The sequence below is a fragment of the Neoarius graeffei genome, chromosome 18 (assembly GCF_027579695.1).
Source record: "Neoarius graeffei isolate fNeoGra1 chromosome 18, fNeoGra1.pri, whole genome shotgun sequence".
NCBI lineage: Eukaryota > Metazoa > Chordata > Actinopteri > Siluriformes > Ariidae > Neoarius > Neoarius graeffei.
In genome coordinates this window covers 3,377,501-3,396,080 of record NC_083586.1, presented here as the reverse complement: position 1 = coordinate 3,396,080, position 18,580 = coordinate 3,377,501, and the positions used below count along the sequence as shown (strand labels likewise).

General features: G+C 52.1%; 1 protein-coding gene and 1 pseudogene across 1 annotated transcript in view; one reads left to right on the top strand and one right to left on the bottom strand.

Moving 5' to 3' along the window:
• LOC132865856 (zinc finger protein 850-like) overlaps nucleotides 1-18,580 on the top strand; it is a 1,522,149-nt gene that overhangs the window by 1,422,934 nt on the left and 80,635 nt on the right. The gene's annotated exons all lie outside the window — the stretch shown is intronic.
• LOC132866893 (5S ribosomal RNA) lies at nucleotides 5,900-6,018 on the bottom strand (annotated as a pseudogene).

Genomic DNA, 18,580 nt, shown 5'->3' with positions numbered 1-18,580 from the left:
TCACGCACTGACAGCTTCCTACTGATGTATAAGACTGGGCAGTCCTCCCCCTCCACTTCCTGGGACAAAACAGCCCCCAGCACTCTGTCCGACACATCCGTCTGTAACATAAAGGGGAGAGAAAAGTCAGAGGAGTGTAAAAGTGGCCCCCCACACAGTGCAGCCTTTACCTCAGAAAAAGCCCGCTGGCATTGCTCCATCCACTGGACCGGATCTGGTGCCCCCTTTTTAGTCAGATCAGTCAGCGGGCTGGTGACATCCGAATAATTAGGTATAAACCTACGATAATAGCCAGCCAGCCCCAGGAACTGTCTCACCCCCTTTTTGGTCTTGGGCCTCGGGCAGGCCACAATTGGTGCTGTCTTGTTAATTTGGGGATGCACCTGCCCGTTGCCCAAGTGGAAGCCCAGATACCGTACTTCCACCCACTCAATCGCAAACTTCTTCAGGTTGGCTGTGAGCCCCGCTCGCCTCAGCGACCTAAGGACGGCCCTCAGATGTTTGAGGTGCCTCGGCCAGTCGTTACTATAGACAATGATGTCGTTGAGGTAGGCGGCCACATAGGTGGCGTGGGGGCGGAGGACAACTCATCAATACGAGGCATTGGGTACGCATCGAATTTAGACACCGCGTTGTCTTTTCTATAGTCCACACAGAACCGGACCGACCCATCGGCCTTGGGTACCAAGACCACCGGGCTGCTCCAGTCACTGTGGGACTCCTCGACGATGCCCATTTCGAGCATGGCCTCGAGTTCTTCCCGAACCACTTTTTTCTTGTGTTCGGGTAGCCTGTAAGGGCGGCTATGCACTACCACCCCCGGGGGCGTCTCAATGTGGTGCTCTATGAGGTTGGTGCAGCCCGGCAGGGGCGAGAACACATCCAAAAACTCGGTCTGCAACTGGGCAACCTCCGCGAGTTGGGTCGGGACAGGTGGTCTCCACAGGGGAGCGGAGAGGTACATGATGCTAATGTTCCTTTTTGAACCTCCAGCCCCAGCTCCGCCTTCACCGGAACCACCGACACCAATGCCACGGGGACCTCCTCGTTCCAGAGTTTGAGCAGATTGAGGTGGTAAATCCTTAGCGCCCCACCCCTGTCCATTCGCCTCACCTCATAGTCGACGTCCTTGACTCGCCGTGTGACCTCAAAGGGTCCTTGCCACTTGGTGACTAATTTAGAGGTCGATGTGGGCAACAGTACGAGTACCTTATCTCCCGGTGCGAACTCTCTAAGGCGCGTACCCTTGTCGTACAGGCGGGTTTGCCGTTCTTGAGCCTGCCGCAAATTCTCCTGGGTTAGGTGTGTGAGTGTGTGGAGTTTTGCGTGCAGGTCAATAACGTATTGAATTTCATTTTTACTTGGTGAAGGTCCCTCCTCCCAATTTTCTCACAGCACATCTAAAATGCCGCGCGGCTTACGCCCTTATAATAATTCAAACAGGGAGAACCACGTGGAGGCTTGGGGGACCTCTCGCACTGCAAATAACAAGGGTTCGAGCCATTTATCTCAGTTACGTGCGTCCTCACTTACGAATTTTTTAATTATGTTCTTGAGAGTGCGATTAAACCATTCAACTAAACCGTCTGTTTGTGGGTGATACACGCTGGTGCGGATCGGCTTAAGACCTAATAACCCATAGAGTTAATTCAGTGTATGTGACATAAACGAGGTGCCTTGATCAGTCAGAATCTCTTTCGGGATTCCAACTCGGGAGATGACACGGAAGAGCGCTTCCGCAATACTGCATGCTGAGATTTGCGAAGAGGCACTGCTTCTGGGTATCGCGTTGCATAGTCCACCAGAACTAATATAAAGCGGTACCCTCGTGTTGACCGATCTAATGGCCTGACGAGATCCATCCCAATTCTTTCGAACGGGGTCTCAATTAATGGTAGAGGGCGCAAAGGCGCTTTTGGAATGGGCACTGGATTAACTAACTGGCATTCACGGCACGCCGTACACCACCTACGGATATCGCCGCGAATCCCCGGCCAATAGAATCGGGCCATTATTCGGGCTAGTGTCTTATCCTGCCCTAAGTGTCCAGCCATGGGATTAAAGTGAGCCGCCTGGAATACCAATTCCTGGCAGCTTTTTGGAATCAAAAGCTGTGTGATCTGTTCTTTTGTCTGACTGTCCTGTGTCACTCGGTATAATCTATCCTTCATAACAGGTGAAGGACGGGGTGGCGTTCAGCGGGAGCGTTTGACCATCAATTACTCTCACTTGGTCAAACGCATGCCGCAGAGTCTCGTCTCGTGACTGCTCTAATGGGAAGTCCACCAGGGATTCCCCAAGAGAGGGAGGAGGAGCCTGTGGCTTCTCACTCTGACGCGGAGATGATGCAGACGGCTCTGTGACAGCAGCTCCCACCAAGGCGGCACCGGGACCTCCTCCTGCTGAAATATGACAGGACCCACTCTTCACTAAATGACTCATCAACTCCCCGAATCCCGGCCAATCAGTCCCCAAAATTATTGAGTGGGTGAGGCGAGGATTAACCGCCGCCTTTACTATAAATTTTTCCCCTCAGAAAAAAATTTGGACCGACACCAAAGGGTAGCTGTGAACATCCCTGTGCACACACAACACCTTCACCCCCTGTGCTCCCCCCAATGCCTCGTCTTGCACCAGGCTTTGGTGAATTGAGGTGTGATTACAACCAGAATCCACCAACGCCTGATATGTATCCCCTTGAATACTCACCAGTATGCGATACGCTCCGGCTCGATCGAGGGCTGCTCCTGGTGCGTTGGGGATCCGAACCACCGCACCCACCTCCATTACCGTACACTGCTGTTGGAGGTGGCCCGGCTCCCCGCAGCGCCAGCAAACCGGCCCGAGCTTCCTCTCTGCATCGGCGCTCTGGGGCTCACTCACCTGAGGGGGGAGAGACAGACACAGAAGGGAGAAACTGGAGGGCACCGCGGGTGCGGCAGGCCAGCTGGGGTGGCGCCGGCCCCCGCCTCCGTGGTGGGGGAATGGGGCGAGGACGAGACACAGGAGGAGAGGGAGAGAGAGAGAGAAGAGGAGGGGAGAGAAGAGGCTGTCGGTTGTCCTGCCGCCGGGACAGCCGCCAAATGGTCCTCTGCCAGCTCGATTGCCTGGTCCAGCGACGCCGGGCGGTGGCACTGGACCCACTCCGCGGTTCCTGCTGGCAAGCGTGTGATGAATTGTTCCAGTACCACCTGGTCGATGATCCCCTCGGCGTCGCAGTTGTTGGCCCTCAACCACCGCCAGCAGGCATCCCGGAGTTGCTGGCCAAACGCGAATGGCCATCCGACTTCCTCCAAGCGCAAAGCGCGGAAGCACTGACGCTGCTGCTTGGGGGTGTGCCCCACATGCTGGAGGACGGCCCAGCGAACGTCCGTGTAGGCCAGCCAGCGGTCAGTGGGGAGCTGTAGCGCGGCCAGCTGCGCTACTCCCGTTAGCAGGGGGAGAAGGCGCGCAGCGCGCTGCTCCATCGGCCACCCCGAGGTCTCTGCGACTTGCTCAAAGAGTGTGAGGAATGCCTCGGGGTCGTCCTGCGGGCCCATCTTTGTTAGGGTGAGGGGGGACGGGCCCGCGATGGGAGCGTTGGTAGACCCCGCCGACACGAGGAGGTGCCGGAATGCCTGATGATCTTCTTGCTGGGCCAACGCCAGGGCCTCAAACCGCTGTTCCTGCTCCTTTCAGAGGGTGACTAGCGCCTGGTGCTGGCTTTGCTGGGCCATGGTGTGGGTGTGGATCAGGTCGGCGAACGGGGAAGACTCCATGGGGCTGTTCTGCGCTCCAGAAATTGTCCCGGGTTTCGGCACCACTGTAGCGGTTCTCACACAGGGGCGGAGCACAGGAAGACGGCAAGACAGAGTTCAGGTTCGTAAAGCGTTTTTTATTGTTACACTTTTCAGTGAACATATAATCATAGATGCGCACACATACACACAACTGGCATCTCGTTCGGGGGAGAGTCTCCTCTGCTCTCGCTCTCCCTCCTTAAGTAGGGCGCGGTCACTGGGAAGACACACAAACACAGGTTAATTGCCATCAGGTGTAGTGATTCTGCCACTTACCTTCCCTGACTCCACCCTCCTGTCACAGACCGATGCCTGACCACGCCAATGCTGCCACAGGTACAAACAAGAAAAACACAATTATTCAAAAGCTAAGCATATACTCTGAACATTGCAAAAGCAAAAATAGCTGCACCTATTTACAATACAATATCCAAACAAGTTCCTTACTTTGAATCCATATCTCAGCAATGACTGAAGCTCTGGACAAATTGAAGACAAAGAAGGTCAAACTCTGAGCACAAGACTCAAAGGCAAGTAGCAATTAAAATTGCTTTTGTGATAAAGGAATAAAGCTTTTTAGTAGTAGCGGTAATCTTCTGCAGAATCTCCAGCAAAAGGCTCAAAGGCACATAGCAATGACAATGAAATCTGGCAGAGTATTCAGCAGTCTCCAGCAGAACTTCAGAGTAGAGTGGCCTAGATTCTGCCTCTGGTATTTATACTTACAGAAATGTAAATGAGGGTGGGGCTACGTACAGGTTAGACGCTCCCATCAACCTGTGGTTTTCAACCAGGTTTGTTGAAAAGCAATGTTTCAAACCATACATGACAACATACACTGGTCTCCACAAATGGCAAAACACGTTGTCTCACTTCATGCATTTAAAATGACAATATTTATAGATATATCATTAGACCCTTAAAACCAAGAACTCAAAAATTAACTCATTCAGGGATGGTTTAGCACTATTGCTGACCTTCCCTACATATGAGAAAACTTAAAGCCACAACACAGCATTTTAATCATAGAAGACATAAGAAAAGCCTCACCAGAAATCTTCAGACACCTGCTGAACAAAAGCCTGCTCTTCTTTTATTCAGAGAAGCCTTACCTAGGAAACCAAACAAGAAGACACAGGAGGAATTTTAAAAAAAAGATGGTCAATAATGTTAACTCAAGCTCAAATGATGACAACATTGTGAAAAAGGTTGATCTTACACACACAAAAGGGTGAAATAAAGCTTATTATAGCTTAAATCATTTATAAAACCCAGCTCAGAGAACTCTATGTTCACCCCCATAGCTCAGGCTTGGATAAAATGATTTACTGTATCCATAAACCATATTAAAGGGTACCTTAAGACCCACCTCAGAGAACATTCTTGTTCATATAGCCCTTCAGAGGTCTGAAATTAAGACAACTTTAATTATAATGGCTATATTCTGCTGGGTTGTAAGACCTTAAGACATGCTGTATATCTGACTTCCTTTACAGATCTTAAACTGCCTTGAACCCAACATATTAAACACCAGAATAAAGCTTAGACTATGCCCTTTCCAACAATATCAGACTTGGGTGTACACCAACTCATACTGCTGAGTAATTAAACAATATGTGTAGGATTATTTATGGCATTTATGAAACCCAGCTCAGAGAACTCTTTGTTTACCCCATAGCTCAGGATTGGATAAAATGATTTACTGTATTTTTAGACTTCGATGATGATATTATTATTGTTGTAATAATAATAATAATAATAATAATAATAATAATAATAATCATCAATCTAACATATCTATTGCCTCTTTTCCACATTTCAGGATCTCTCTCTCTCTCTTTCTAGCCTGCTTTTCTCTCTGTCTTTCTCTATCTCTCTGTTAAGAAAGACAGGCAAGTTGGGCCTGGTTCTGACAGCTAAGGCCTACAACCCCTCCCCCAGAGTTGAACAAAGAGAGAGCCATTAACAGAAGAGCTGGTCCTTGGGGGGTTGGGTTGCTTTGGGCACAGCTTTGGCCTAAGCTGTGACTGTGTGTCCTTGCAGGCCTTGGCAGAGGCAGAGAGGGATTGAGGCAGGCAGACAGAAATTCAAACAGAAATCTGCAAGAAGGCAAAATAAAATGCATACAGTACCTGGGATTCCTAGGCAGTCTCCCACTCAAGTCCTAACCAGGCCCACCTCTGTTTAGCTTCTGAGATCAGACAGGATCAGGCATTGTCGGAGTGGTTTGGCCGTAAGCAACAGCTAATTGGAAATGTGGCATTTTTCAAGGCTTGGCTTGCCTTGCACCGCCCAGAGGGGAAATTCAAACAGATATCTGCAAGAAGGCAAAATAAAATGCTTACAGTACCTGGTATTCCTAGGCAGTCTCCCACTCAAGTACTAACCAGGCCCAACTCTGTTTAGCTTCTGAAATCAATTAGACAGATTTTTAAAGAGATTAAATAGAGTCTGCTTCTTTCAGCTGCTCCCATGAGCCACATATTTGATTTGGCATAGCTTCCCACCCCCAAACACCGGATACAATGTACTCAGGCTTGGAACTAGCACTAAATATGCACTGGCTTGTGCAACCCCAGTGGCTGGTTATTTTTACCTCATCTGCATGTCTCTGAACTGTGGAAGGAAACTGAAGCACCCATACCCCTTTTCCACCAGATCAGTTCCAGGGCTGGTTCAGGGCCAGTGCTGGTGCTGGTTCACAACTCATTCAACTTGCGAGCCAGCTGAGCGCCAGTTTGCTTTTCCATAGCTCGTGGTGCTAAGGGAAGCCACGTCATTACGTCGCTGTATACGTCATTACGTCGCTATATACATCAGTTACGTCGCTACATTTGCATAAACTTTGGCGCAAGTATCGAAGCAAAAACAACACGGAAGAAGCAGCAACAACAACAATAATAATAATAATAATGGATGACATTGTGTTTGTTCAGCTGCTGCCTCTCGTCGCTTAAAAATGGCGATCTTTTGCGGTCTTGTTATTGTTGTTGGTCTTAACAACTCCGCCCCCCTGCTGACATAAGCGGTTCTTTCCTCTGGCCCAGCAGAGAGTTGGTGCTAGCCTGGAACCAGTTTTTCTGGCCCCAGAGCCAGTTCTTTGTCAGTGGAAACAGAAAACCCGGTTCCAAACTAAGCACTGGCCCCGAACCAGCCCTGGAACTGCTTTGGTGGAAAAGGGGCACCAGAGGAATTCCACACAGATAGCATGTAAACTCCACACAGAAAGGCCCCCGTTAGCCATGAAGTTCGAACCTGGAACCATTTTGCTGTGTGGCAACAGTGCAAACTACCACACCACCACACCACTCTCAAAGCTGCTCAGAATGTAGTGATTCATTTTTGATAGCAACAGCTCTGACGGTATTTCCAGCTGCAAGCCCGAAAGTACTGGAACAGCAAGGCCAATTCTGTTTTTTTTTTTTTGCCATACACTGAAGACATTTGCGTTTGAGGTCAAAAGTGGGTGGCACGGTGGCGTGGTGGTTAGCACTATCACGTCGCAGCAAGAAGGTTCTGGGTTTGAGCCCACTGGCGGAGGGGGGCCATTCAGTGTGGAGTTTGCATGTTCTCTCCATGCCTGTGTGGGTTTCCTCTGGGTGCTCTGGGTACTTGGAAGGCTGTTCCATAACTGTGGGGCTTTGTAAGAAAAGGCTCTGCCCCCTGATGTAACCTTCACTATATGAGGTACCAGCAGATAGCCTGCACCTTTTGATCCAAGTAGGCGTGGCGGGTCATAGAGGACCAGAAGTTCACTCAGGTACTGTGGCGCGAGACTATTCAGTGCTTTAAAGGTCAATAGTAGCATTTTATAATCGATACGAAATTTGATTGGGAGCCAATGCAGTGTGGATAAGACAGGGGTGATGTGGTCATATTTTCTAGTTCGAGTAAGGACTCTTGCTGCTGCATTTTGAACTACCTGGAGCTTGTGTATGCACTTATTGGAACATCCAGACCGTAAGGCATTACAATAATCCAACCTGGAGGTAACAAAAGCATGAACTATTTTTTTCCGCGTCATGTAGTGACATTAAATTTCTTATCTTAGCAATATTTCTGAGATGAAAGAAAGCTATCCAGGTAATGTTATCAATATGATTTTCAAATGAAAGACTGGGGTCAATAATCACCCCGAGGTCTTTTACTGCTGTACGTGAAGAAACAGAAAGGCCATCCAGAGTTACTGTGGAATCAGAAAACTTACTTCTAGCTGTATGTGGTCCGAGTACAAGTACTTCAGTCTTCTCAGGGTTAAGCAGAAGGAAATTAATCAGCATCCAGTGTCTAATGTCCTTAACACATTCCTCAATTCTGTTAAGCTGGTGTCTCTCATCAGGTTTAGCATAATTCTGAATCACATCATGTATGAGTCAGGCTGTCGGTTTTTTCACAACTGCGCATGCATATAACGCATCTCGCTGAATATCACAGTAATCACATTATCAAATTCAATAGATGTGGCCACATTATCGCCCATTTAAACACATGTTTTTGTTGTTTACATCTACATCTGCCAAAGCTACGTTGCGATGTGGAATTTTCTGAAAGGTGTGCAGAAACCCCCAGAGACGGGGACAAATGACCTCCGTCTGAAGAGGAGAAAAGAGCCGCCGATAAAGCGTACGAGAAGGAGAAATGACAAAGGACTTATAAGCAAACGTGGGAGCAGGGTAGGCCTTGGCTGCGATACGATTTTTATGGAATAATTAATTTTTTTCAAGTTGATTCCTAGTCAATATGAAGCTCCTAATGCTTTCTCTCTCATAAATGGTTAAATACAGAAAGCATGTTGGACATATTTTGGGTGCTATAGTCATGATAGTAAGTATATTTGTTTTCAATACTCATACACCAAGTTGCCAAGTTTTCCAATATATTATTATTTGTTGATATTATATTATGGTGCTCTGTGTTGTTCTCATTTATGTATTTAACAACAGTATCAAAATACTTGGGTCTTGAAATAAATGCACATTAGTCATGAACAATGGTAACTACTCTCTTTTGTGTTATTTTTGACAGATGTTATTTTTTATTCATTGGATTTTCTGGTTTGTGTTCTGCTATTGGATCCTAACTCACCACATCTTGCTACCCTTAACAGTTTTATTCTCTGCTGGCTGTACAACAAATTGCCCCTCACAGAGATAATAAAGTTTACTATACTATAACTCATCAATCAAGTGGAAGTGAGTAGGGGGAGAGCAAAGTAGCTATTTTTGGAAAGGGCCACAGAGTGCTTCCACAGGCGATGCACACAGCTGTGTACATATTTTGCTCTCCCATACAATCCTGAGTGCTTGTACATTTTCTCTATGATTGGAGGCCTTGAATACGTACTCTTGTGTGATTATAAAATAGAGAAACTTCCCCTAATCCTGTCCAATTTCCATAAACAAATGCTCTTGGTATGGTCACTAACTTATAAATACAACTTCTCCCCACATAGATGCTTCATCTGGAATAATCAGCACATTAAATATAAAAATAAATCCTTATTTTTTTTCAATCCTGGTTCAACAACATAACTAGTAACCCAACTACTCAATGATAATAGAAATCTGCTAAATTACTGAGTTCCTCCAAACATTTGGTATTCCTGTTACCCCAAAAGAGTTTGCCATTGTAATGGATGCCATTCCCTCTGGTATCCTAACTCTTCTCAGAGGGGCTGAAAAACCAGATTGCTTACCATCTCTGGACCCCATATTGACCTCAGTGGGTCAGGTATGCTTCCCTGTCACAGACAAGAACAATAATCACAATATTCATGCATTATTCCAGGCAGATATCACCACTATCCCCTCTGTGGTTCAATACTGGACTGGTCTTGTTGGTGACCTGAACTGGAGCAGTGTGGGGAACCTCCCATACACACGGGCACAGATAGAGGGGGGGACGGGGGGGATTCGTCCCACCCAGATTTAAATTCAGCTCGTTCAGTCCCCCCCACTTATAGGGAGGAAAAAATGTCTATGCTGTCTTTCTTTGCATAAGGCAAACCTCACGGAAAAATCAAAAGACTAATTACCATTCGGTTTATTGAGGTGCACAGCAGTACAGACATAGTTGCAACTGCGCAGACTGCACGGGTTGCGAGCTCGAGCTTGGTTGCTATGGTTACCCACAACAAGTTTGACAGGCATATCGGGGACAGCTCCTCCTAGTTCAGGACCCCAACACGGCATGATGAAGGGTGCCAAAAGGCAGAAAACGATTGCATCGTTTTTAAAAAAAAAAAACAACTGTAAGTAAACTGTGCCTTACTTTATCATATCACCTTGCAATTTTTTGATAGTCTGTTCAAAGTAATGTCGTAGTGAAAGTAAAATCGTACGGAGTAGAGATGCCTTTCTGGTAGCCTCCTTCTTTTGGTGGTAGCCTGTAGATACAGTACTCAGAAGGCAGTTTTAATGTTTAATCTGGCGTTCCCTGCCATAATTTCAGCGAGCATATTGTTTCATAAGGAAACTTTGCGAAGAGTTGTTGACTGACTGCCGCTCACGCAACACACAGGCATAGTTAGAAAGTCAGTATGCACTGGTTTACACTTTACACACACACACGTAGCCCAGCCTCTCGCTATGTTTAACAGTTGGAACTTAGCAGTTTTAAAACTAGTTTTGCAGTTTTGCAATTTTTGTGCGTGATGATAATGTGTAAACTTTGGATTTCCATAGGCTATGTTAAAATGTTATCATTGTCCTGGCCTGCAGGTAGTTCCTGGTGATGGCAGTGAGGGAGGTGAAATAACATGTATACACACTACCGTTCAAAAGTTTGGGGTCACCCAGACAATTTTGTGTTTTCCATGAAAAGTCACACTTTTATTTACCACCATAAGTTGTAAAATGAATAGAAAATTGTGGCAGCGGGGGCGTGGTCAAGCGCCGGTCTGTGACAGGAGGGCGGAGTTGGGGAAGGTAAGTGGCAGAATCGCTTCACCTGAGTGTAATTAACCTGTGTTTGTGTGTGTTCTCCCCAGTAAAACGCGCCCTATTTAAGGAGGGAGAGTGAGAGCGGAGGGGAGCTCGCCGAGAGGAGATTCACGAGTGTGTGTGTGAATCTCAGTGTGTTGTGTGTATGCCCGACTGAAAAGTGCGGGAATAAAAGCGCACTATTTAATCCTGATCTCTGTCCTGCCGTCTTCTGTGCTCCAACCACACGTTAAACTGGCTACAGTGGTGCCGAAACCCGGGACCGGTGGAGCATCTGTCCGGCAGCCCCATGGAATCCTCCCCGTTCGCGGACTTGGTCCACGCCCTCGCCACGGCTCAGCAGAGCCAGCACCAGGCACTCGTCACGCTCCGGAAGGAGCAGGAGCGCCGCTTTGAAGCCCTGGTGCTGGCTCAACAGGAAGACCGAGAGGCGTTCCGGTGCCTCCTCGCGTCGGCGGGGTCCACCAGCGCCCCGGCCGCGGGCCCATCTCCCATCACTTTGACCAAGATGGGCCCGCAGGACGACCCCGAGGCTTTCATCGCGTTGTTCGAGCAGGTCGCCGAAGCCTCAGGGTGGCCGATGGAGCAGCGCGCGGCGCGCCTCCTCCCCCTCCTGACGGGAGAGGCGCAGTTAGCCGCACTACAGCTCCCTGCCGACCGCCGGCTGGCCTACGCCGACCTTCGCCGTGCTGTCCTCCAGCGCGTGGGACGAACGCCGGAGCAGCAGCGCCAGCGCTTCCACGCGCTGCGAATGGAGGAAGTCGGCAGCCTGTTTGCGTTCGGCCAGCAGCTCCGGGATGCCTGCTGGCGGTGGCTGAGGGCCGAAGATCGCGACGCCGAGGGAATCATCGACCAGGTAGCGCTGGAACAGTTCATCGCCCGCCTACCCGCCGGAACCGCGGAGTGGGTCCAGTGCCACCGCCCGGCATCGCTGGATCAGGCCGTGGGACTGGCGGAGGATCATCTGGCGGCTGTCCCAGAAGCAGGACAATGGATGACATTGTCTTCTCTCTCCTCTTCTCTCTCTCTCTCTTCCCCCTCCTCCCGTGTCCCGTCCTCGCCCATTCCCCCACCACGGAGGCGGGGGCCGGCTCCACCCCAGCCGGCCCGCCGCACCCGTGGTGCCCTCCCGTTTCTCCCTTCTGTGTCTGTCTCTCCCCCCCCTCAGGTGAGTGGCCCTCAAAACACAGCTGCAGAGGGGAGGCCCGGGCCGGTTTGCTGGAGCTGCGGGGAACCGGGCCACCTGCAGCATCAGTGTGCAGCGATGGAGGTGGGGGCGGTGGTGCAGATCCCCGACGCGCCAGAGGCTGCCCTCGATCGAGCCGGAGCGTATAGCATACCGGTAAGTGTACAAGGGGCGACATATCAGGCGTTGGTGGATTCGGGTTGCAATCAGACCTCGATCCGCCAAAGCCTGGTGCAAGACGAGGCATTGGGGGGAGCACAAGGGGTGAAGGTGTTGTCTGTGCACGGGGATATTCACAGCTACCCGTTGGTGTCGGTCCACATACATTTCAGAGGGGAAAAATCAACAGTGAAGGCGGCGGTTAATCCTCGCCTTACCCACTCTTTGATCTTGGGGACTGATTGGCCGGGATTTCGGGGGTTGATGGCACGCCTAGTAAAGAGTGGGTCCTGCCGGTTGTCAGGGGAGGGTCCCGGTGTCGCTTTGGCTGGAGCTGCGGTCGCAGAGCCGTCTATGTCATCTCCGCGACAGAGTGAGGAGCCCCCGGCCCCTCCTCTTTCTATTGGGGAATCCCTCGTGGATTTCCCACTGGAACAATCGCGAGACGAGACTCTGCGACACGCGTTTGACCAAGCGAGAGTAATCGATGGTCAAACGCTCCAGCTGAACGCCACCCCGTCCTTTCCCTATTTTTCCATTTTGAAGGATAGGTTATACCGAGTGACGCAGGACACTCAGACGAAAGAGCGAGCCGCCGGGAATTGGTATTCCAGGCGGCTCACTTTAATCCCATGGCAGGACACCTCGGGCAGGATAAGACACTCGCCCGGATAATGGCCCGATTCTATTGGCCGGGGATTCGCGGCGACGCCCGTAAGTGGTGTACGGCGTGCCGCGAATGCCAATTAGTAAATCCAGCGGCCATTCCAAAAGCACCCTTGCGCCCCCTACCATTAATCGAGACCCCGTTTGAAAGAATTGGGATGGATCTCGTCGGGCCATTAGATCGGTCAACACGAGGGTCTCGTCTCGTCTCGTCTCGTCTTCTTCCACTTATCCGGGACCGGGTCGCGGAGGCAGCAGTCTAAGCATGGAAGCCCAAACTTCCCTTTCCCCAGACACCTTGGCCAGCTCCTCGGGAAGAACACCGAGGCGTTCCCAGGCCAGCCGAGAGACATAGTCCCTCCAGCGTGTCCTGGGTCTTTCCCGGGGCCTCCTCCCGGGGGGACATGCCTGGAACACCTCCCCAGGGAAGCGTCCAGGAGGCATCCGAAAAAGATGCCCGAGCCACCTCAGCTGGTTCCTCTCGATGTGGAGGAGCAGCGGCTCTACTCCGAGCTCCTCCCGAGTGACTGTGCTTCTCACCCTATCTCTAAGGGAGCGCCCAGCCACCCTGCGAAGGAAACTCATTTCAGCCGCTTGTATCCGCGATCTTGTTCTTTCTGTCATTACCCAAAGCTCATGACCATAGGTGAGAGTCGGAACGTAGATCGACCGGTAAATTGAGAGCTTTGCCTTTTGGCTCAGCTCCTTCTTCACCACGACGGACCGGTAAAGCGACCGCATCACTGCGGAGGCTGCACCGATCCACCTGTCGATCTCACGCTCCATCCTTCCCTCACTCGTGAACAAGATCCCGAGATACTTAAACTCCTCCACTTGAGGCAGGACTTCTCCACCAACCTGGAGAGGGCAAGCCACCCTTTTCCGGTCGAGAACCATGGCCTCGGACTTGGAGGTGCTGATTCTCATCCCAGCCACTTCACACTCGACTGCAAACCACCCCAGTGCATGCTGAAGGTCCTGGTTTGAAGAAGCCAACAGGACAATATCATCCGCAAAAAGCAGAGATGAAATCCTGTGGTTCCCAAACAGGATTCCTTCCGGCCCCTGGCTGCGCCTAGAAATTCTGTCCATAAAAATTATGAACAGAACCGGTGACAAAGGGCAGCCCTGCCGGAGTCCAACATGCACTGGGAACAGGTCTGACTTACTGCCGGCAATGCGAACCAGACTCCTGCTCCGTTCATACAGGGACCAGACAGCCCTTAGCAAAGAGCCCCGAACCCCATACTCCCGAAGCACCCCCCACAGAATACCATGGGGGACACAGTCGAATGCCTTCTCCAGATCCACAAAGCACATGTGGACTGGTTGGGCAAACTCCCATGAACCCTCGAGCACCCTATGAAGGGTATAGAGCTGGTCCAGTGTTCCGCGACCAGGACGAAAACCGCATTGTTCCTCCTGGATCCGAGGTTCGACTATTGGTCGAATTCTCCTCTCCAGTACCCTGGAGTAAACTTTCCCTGGGAGGCTGAGAAGTGTGATTCCCCTATAATTGGAGCACACTCTCCGGTCCCCTTTCTTAAAAAGAGGGACCACCACCCCAGTCTGCCACTCCAGAGGCACTGTCCCCGACCGCCACGCGATGTTGCAGAGGCGTGTCAACCAAGACAGCCCCACAACATCCAGAGACTTGAGATACTCAGGGCGGATCTCATCCACCCCCGGTGCCTTGCCACCAAGGAGCTTGCAAACCACCTCAGTGACTTCGGCTTGGGTAATGGACGAGTCCACCTCTGAGTCATCAGCCTCAGTCTCCTCAGTGGAAGACATGACGGTGGGATTGAGGAGGTCCTCAAAGTATTCCTTCCACCGCCCGACAATGTCCCCAGTCGAGGTCAACAGCTCCCCATCTGCACTGTAAACAGTGTTGGCAGAGTACTGCTTCCCCCTCCTGAGGCGCCGGACGGTTTGCCAGAATTTCTTCGAGGCCGACCGATAGTCCTTCTCCATGGCCTCCCCGAACTCCTCCCAGTTCCGAGTTTTTGCCTCCGCAACTGCCCGAGCTGCAGCACGCCTGGCCTGCCGATACCCGTCAGCTGCCTCAGGAGTCCTGGAGGTCAACATGGCCCGATAGGACTCCTTCTTCAGCTTGACGGCATCCCTTACTTCCGGTGTCCACTACTGGGTTCGGGGATTGCCGCCACGACAGGCACCGGAGACCTTGCGGCCACAGCTCCGAACAGCTGCATCCACAATGGAGGTAGAGAACATGGTCCACTCAGACTCAATGTCCCCCACCTCCCTCGGAAGCTGGGAAAAGCTCTCCCGGAGGTGGGAGTTAAAGACCTCCCCAACAGAGTGCTCGGCCAGACGTTCCCAGCAGACCCTCACCATACGTTTGGGCCTGCCAGGTCTGTCCAGCTTCCTCCTCCGCCAGCGGATCCAACTCACCACCAGGTGGTGATCAGTTGACAGCTCAGCCCCTCTCTTCACCCGAGTGTCCAAGACATAGGGCCGGAGATCAGATGAAACGACTACAAAGTCAATCATCGACCTCCGACCTAAGGTGTCCTGGTGCCACGTGCACTTATGGACACCCCTATGCTCGAACATGGTGTTCGTTATGGACAAACCGTGACTAGCACAGAAGTCCAATAACAAAACACCACTCGGGTTCAGATCGGGGAGGCCGTTCCTCCCAACCACGCCCCTCCAGGTGTCACTGTCATCGCCCACGTGAGCATTGAAGTCCCCCAGTAGCACAATGGAGTCCCCAGTCTGAGCACCCCTCAGTACCTCTCCCAGGGACTCCAAGAAGGCCAGATACTCTATACTGCTATTTGGCCCGTAGGCACAAACAACAGCAAGAGCCCTCTCCCCAATCCGAAGGCGCAGAGAGGCGACCCTCTCATTCACTGGGGTAAACTCCAACACATGGCGGCTGAGCTGGGGAGCTATAAGCAAGCCCACACCAGCCCGCCGCCGCTCACCACGGGCGACTCCAGAGAAGTGGAAAGTCCAGCCCCTCTCGAGGAGCTGGGGTCCAGAGCCCAAGCTGTGCGTGGAGGTGAGCCCAACTATCTCTAGCCGGTACCTCTCAACCTCCCGCACAAGCTCAGGCTCCTTCCCCCCCAGCGAAGTGACATTCCATGTCCCAACAGCCAGCCGCTGTGTCTGGGGATCAGGTCGTCGAGGCCCCTGCCTTCGACTGCCACCCAATCCACACTGCACCAAACCCCTACTGCTACCTCTGTGGGTGGTGAACCCACAGGAGGTCGGGTCCACGTCACCTCTTCGGGCTGAGCCCGGCCGGGCCCCATGGGCAAAGGCCCGGCCACCAAGCGCTCGCATACGAGCCCCAACCCCGGGCCTGGCTCCAGGGTGGGGCCCCGGCTGCGTCCTACCGGGCGACGTCACGGTCCTGGATTTTTTCTCCATAGGGGGTTTTTGGTGAACTGCTCTTGGTCTGGCCTGTCACCTAGGACCTGTCTGCCTTGGGAAACCCTAACAGGGGCATAATGCCCCCGACAACATAGCTCCTAGGATCATTCAAGCACACAAACCCCTCCACGACAATAAGGTGGCAGTTCTAGGAGGGGTCAACACGAGGGTACCGCTTTATATTGGTTCTGGTGGACTATGCAACGCGATACCCGGAAGCGGTGCCTCTCCGCAATATCTCCGCACGTAGTATTGCAGAGGCCCTCTTCCACGTCATCTCCCGGGTCGGAATACCGAAAGAGATTCTGACTGACCAAGGCACCTCGTTTATGTCACGTACACTGAGCGAACTGTATGGGCTATTGGGTATTAAGCCGATCCGCACCAGCGTGTATCACCCACAGACGGACGGTTTAGTCGAACGGTTCAATTGCACCCTCAAGAATATTATAAAAAAATTCATAAGTGAGGACGCACGTAACTGGGATAAATGGCTCGAACCCTTGTTGTTTGCAGTGCGAGAGGTCCCCCAAGCCTCCACGGGGTTCTCCCCATTTGAATTATTGTATGGGCGTAAGCCGCGCGGCATCTTAGATGTACTGCGGGAAAATTGGGAGGAGGGACCTTCACAGAGCAAAAATGAAATTCAGTACGTTATGGATCTGCGCGCAAAACTCCACACACTCACCCACCTAACTCAGGAGAATTTGCAGCAGGCCCAGGAACAGCAAACCTGCCTGTACAACAAGGGCACGCGCCTTAGAGAGTTCACTCCGGGAGATAAGGTACTCGTCCTGTTGCCCACGTCGAGCTCCAAATTAGTCGCCAAGTGGCAAGGGCCCTTTGAGGTCACACGGCGAGTCGGGGACGTCGACTATGAGGTTAGGCGAACGGACAGGGAGGGGGCGCTACAGATCTACCACCTCAATCTGCTGAAACTCTGGAACGAGGAGGTCCCCGTGGCGTTGGTGTCGGTAGTTCCGGAGAAGGCGGAGCTGGGGCCGGAGGTCCAAAAAGGGTCATTGGCGTCTCGCACCTCTCCGGTCCCCTGTGGAGACCACCTCTCCCCGACCCAACTCACGGAGGTCGCCCAGTTGCAGACCGAGTTTTCGGATGTGTTCTCGCCCCTGCCCGGTCGCACCAACCTCATAGAACACCACATAGAGATGCCCCCGGGGGTGGTAGTGCGTAGCCGTCCTTATAGATTACCCGAACACAAACAAAAGGTGGTTCGGGAAGAACTTCAGGTCATGCTCGAAATGGGCATCGTCGAGGAGTCCCACAGTGACTGGAGCAGCCCGGTGGTCTTGGTTCCCAAGGCCGACGGCTCGGTCCGGTTCTGTGTGGACTATAGAAAAGTCAACGCGGTGTCTAAATTCGACGCGTACCCAATGCCTCGTATTGATGAGCTGCTCGATCGACTAGGCATGGCTCGCTTTTACTCGACACTGGATTTGACGAAGGGATATTGGCAGATCCCCTTGACTCCATTATCCCGGGAAAAAACGGCCTTCTCCACACCGTTCGGCTTACACCAGTTCGTCACACTTCCATTTGGGCTGTTTGGGGCACCCGCTACGTTTCAGCGGCTGATGGACCGGGTCCTCCGGCCCCACGCCACCTATGCGGCCACTTACTTAGATGACATCATCATTTATAGTAATGACTGGCAGTGGCACCTGCAACATCTGAGGGCCGTCCTTAGGTCACTGAGGCGGGCGGGGCTCACGGCCAACCCAAAGAAATGTGCGATTGGGCGGGTGGAAGTATGGTATCTGGGCTTCCACTTGGGTAACGGGCAGGTGCGTCCCCAAATTAATAAGACAGCAGCGATTGCGGCCTGCCCGAGGCCCAAGACCAAAAAGGGGGTGAGACAGTTCCTGGGGCTGGCTGGCTATTATCGTAGGTTTATACCTACGATAATAAGTGGGGGGCCACTTTTGCACTCCCCTGACTTCTCTCTCCCTTTTTTGTTACAGACGGATGCGTCGGACAGAGGGCTGGGGGCCGTTTTGTCCCAGCAGGTGGGGGGAGAGGACCGCCCAGTGTTATACATCAGCCGAAAGCTGTCAGTGCATGAGGGGCGCTACAGCACCATCGAGAAGGAGTGCCTGGCGATCAAGTGGGCGGTCCTCGCCCTCCGGTACTACCTGCTGGGGCGCTCTTTCACCCTCTGTTCGGACCATGCGCCCCTCCAGTGGCTCCACCGCATGAAGGATGCCAACGTGCAGATCACCCATTGGTATCTGGCGCTCCAACCTTTCAACTTCAAGGTGGTCCACAGGCCGGGGGCGCAGATGTTCGTGGCGGACTTCCTCTCCCGTCAAGGGGGGGGGGGAGTCGGCTGCGGGCCGGACGGGCGCCCGGCCTGAGTCGGGAGGTGGGGGTATGTGGCAGCGGGGGCATGGTCAAGCGCCGGTCTGTGACAGGAGGGCGGAGTTGGG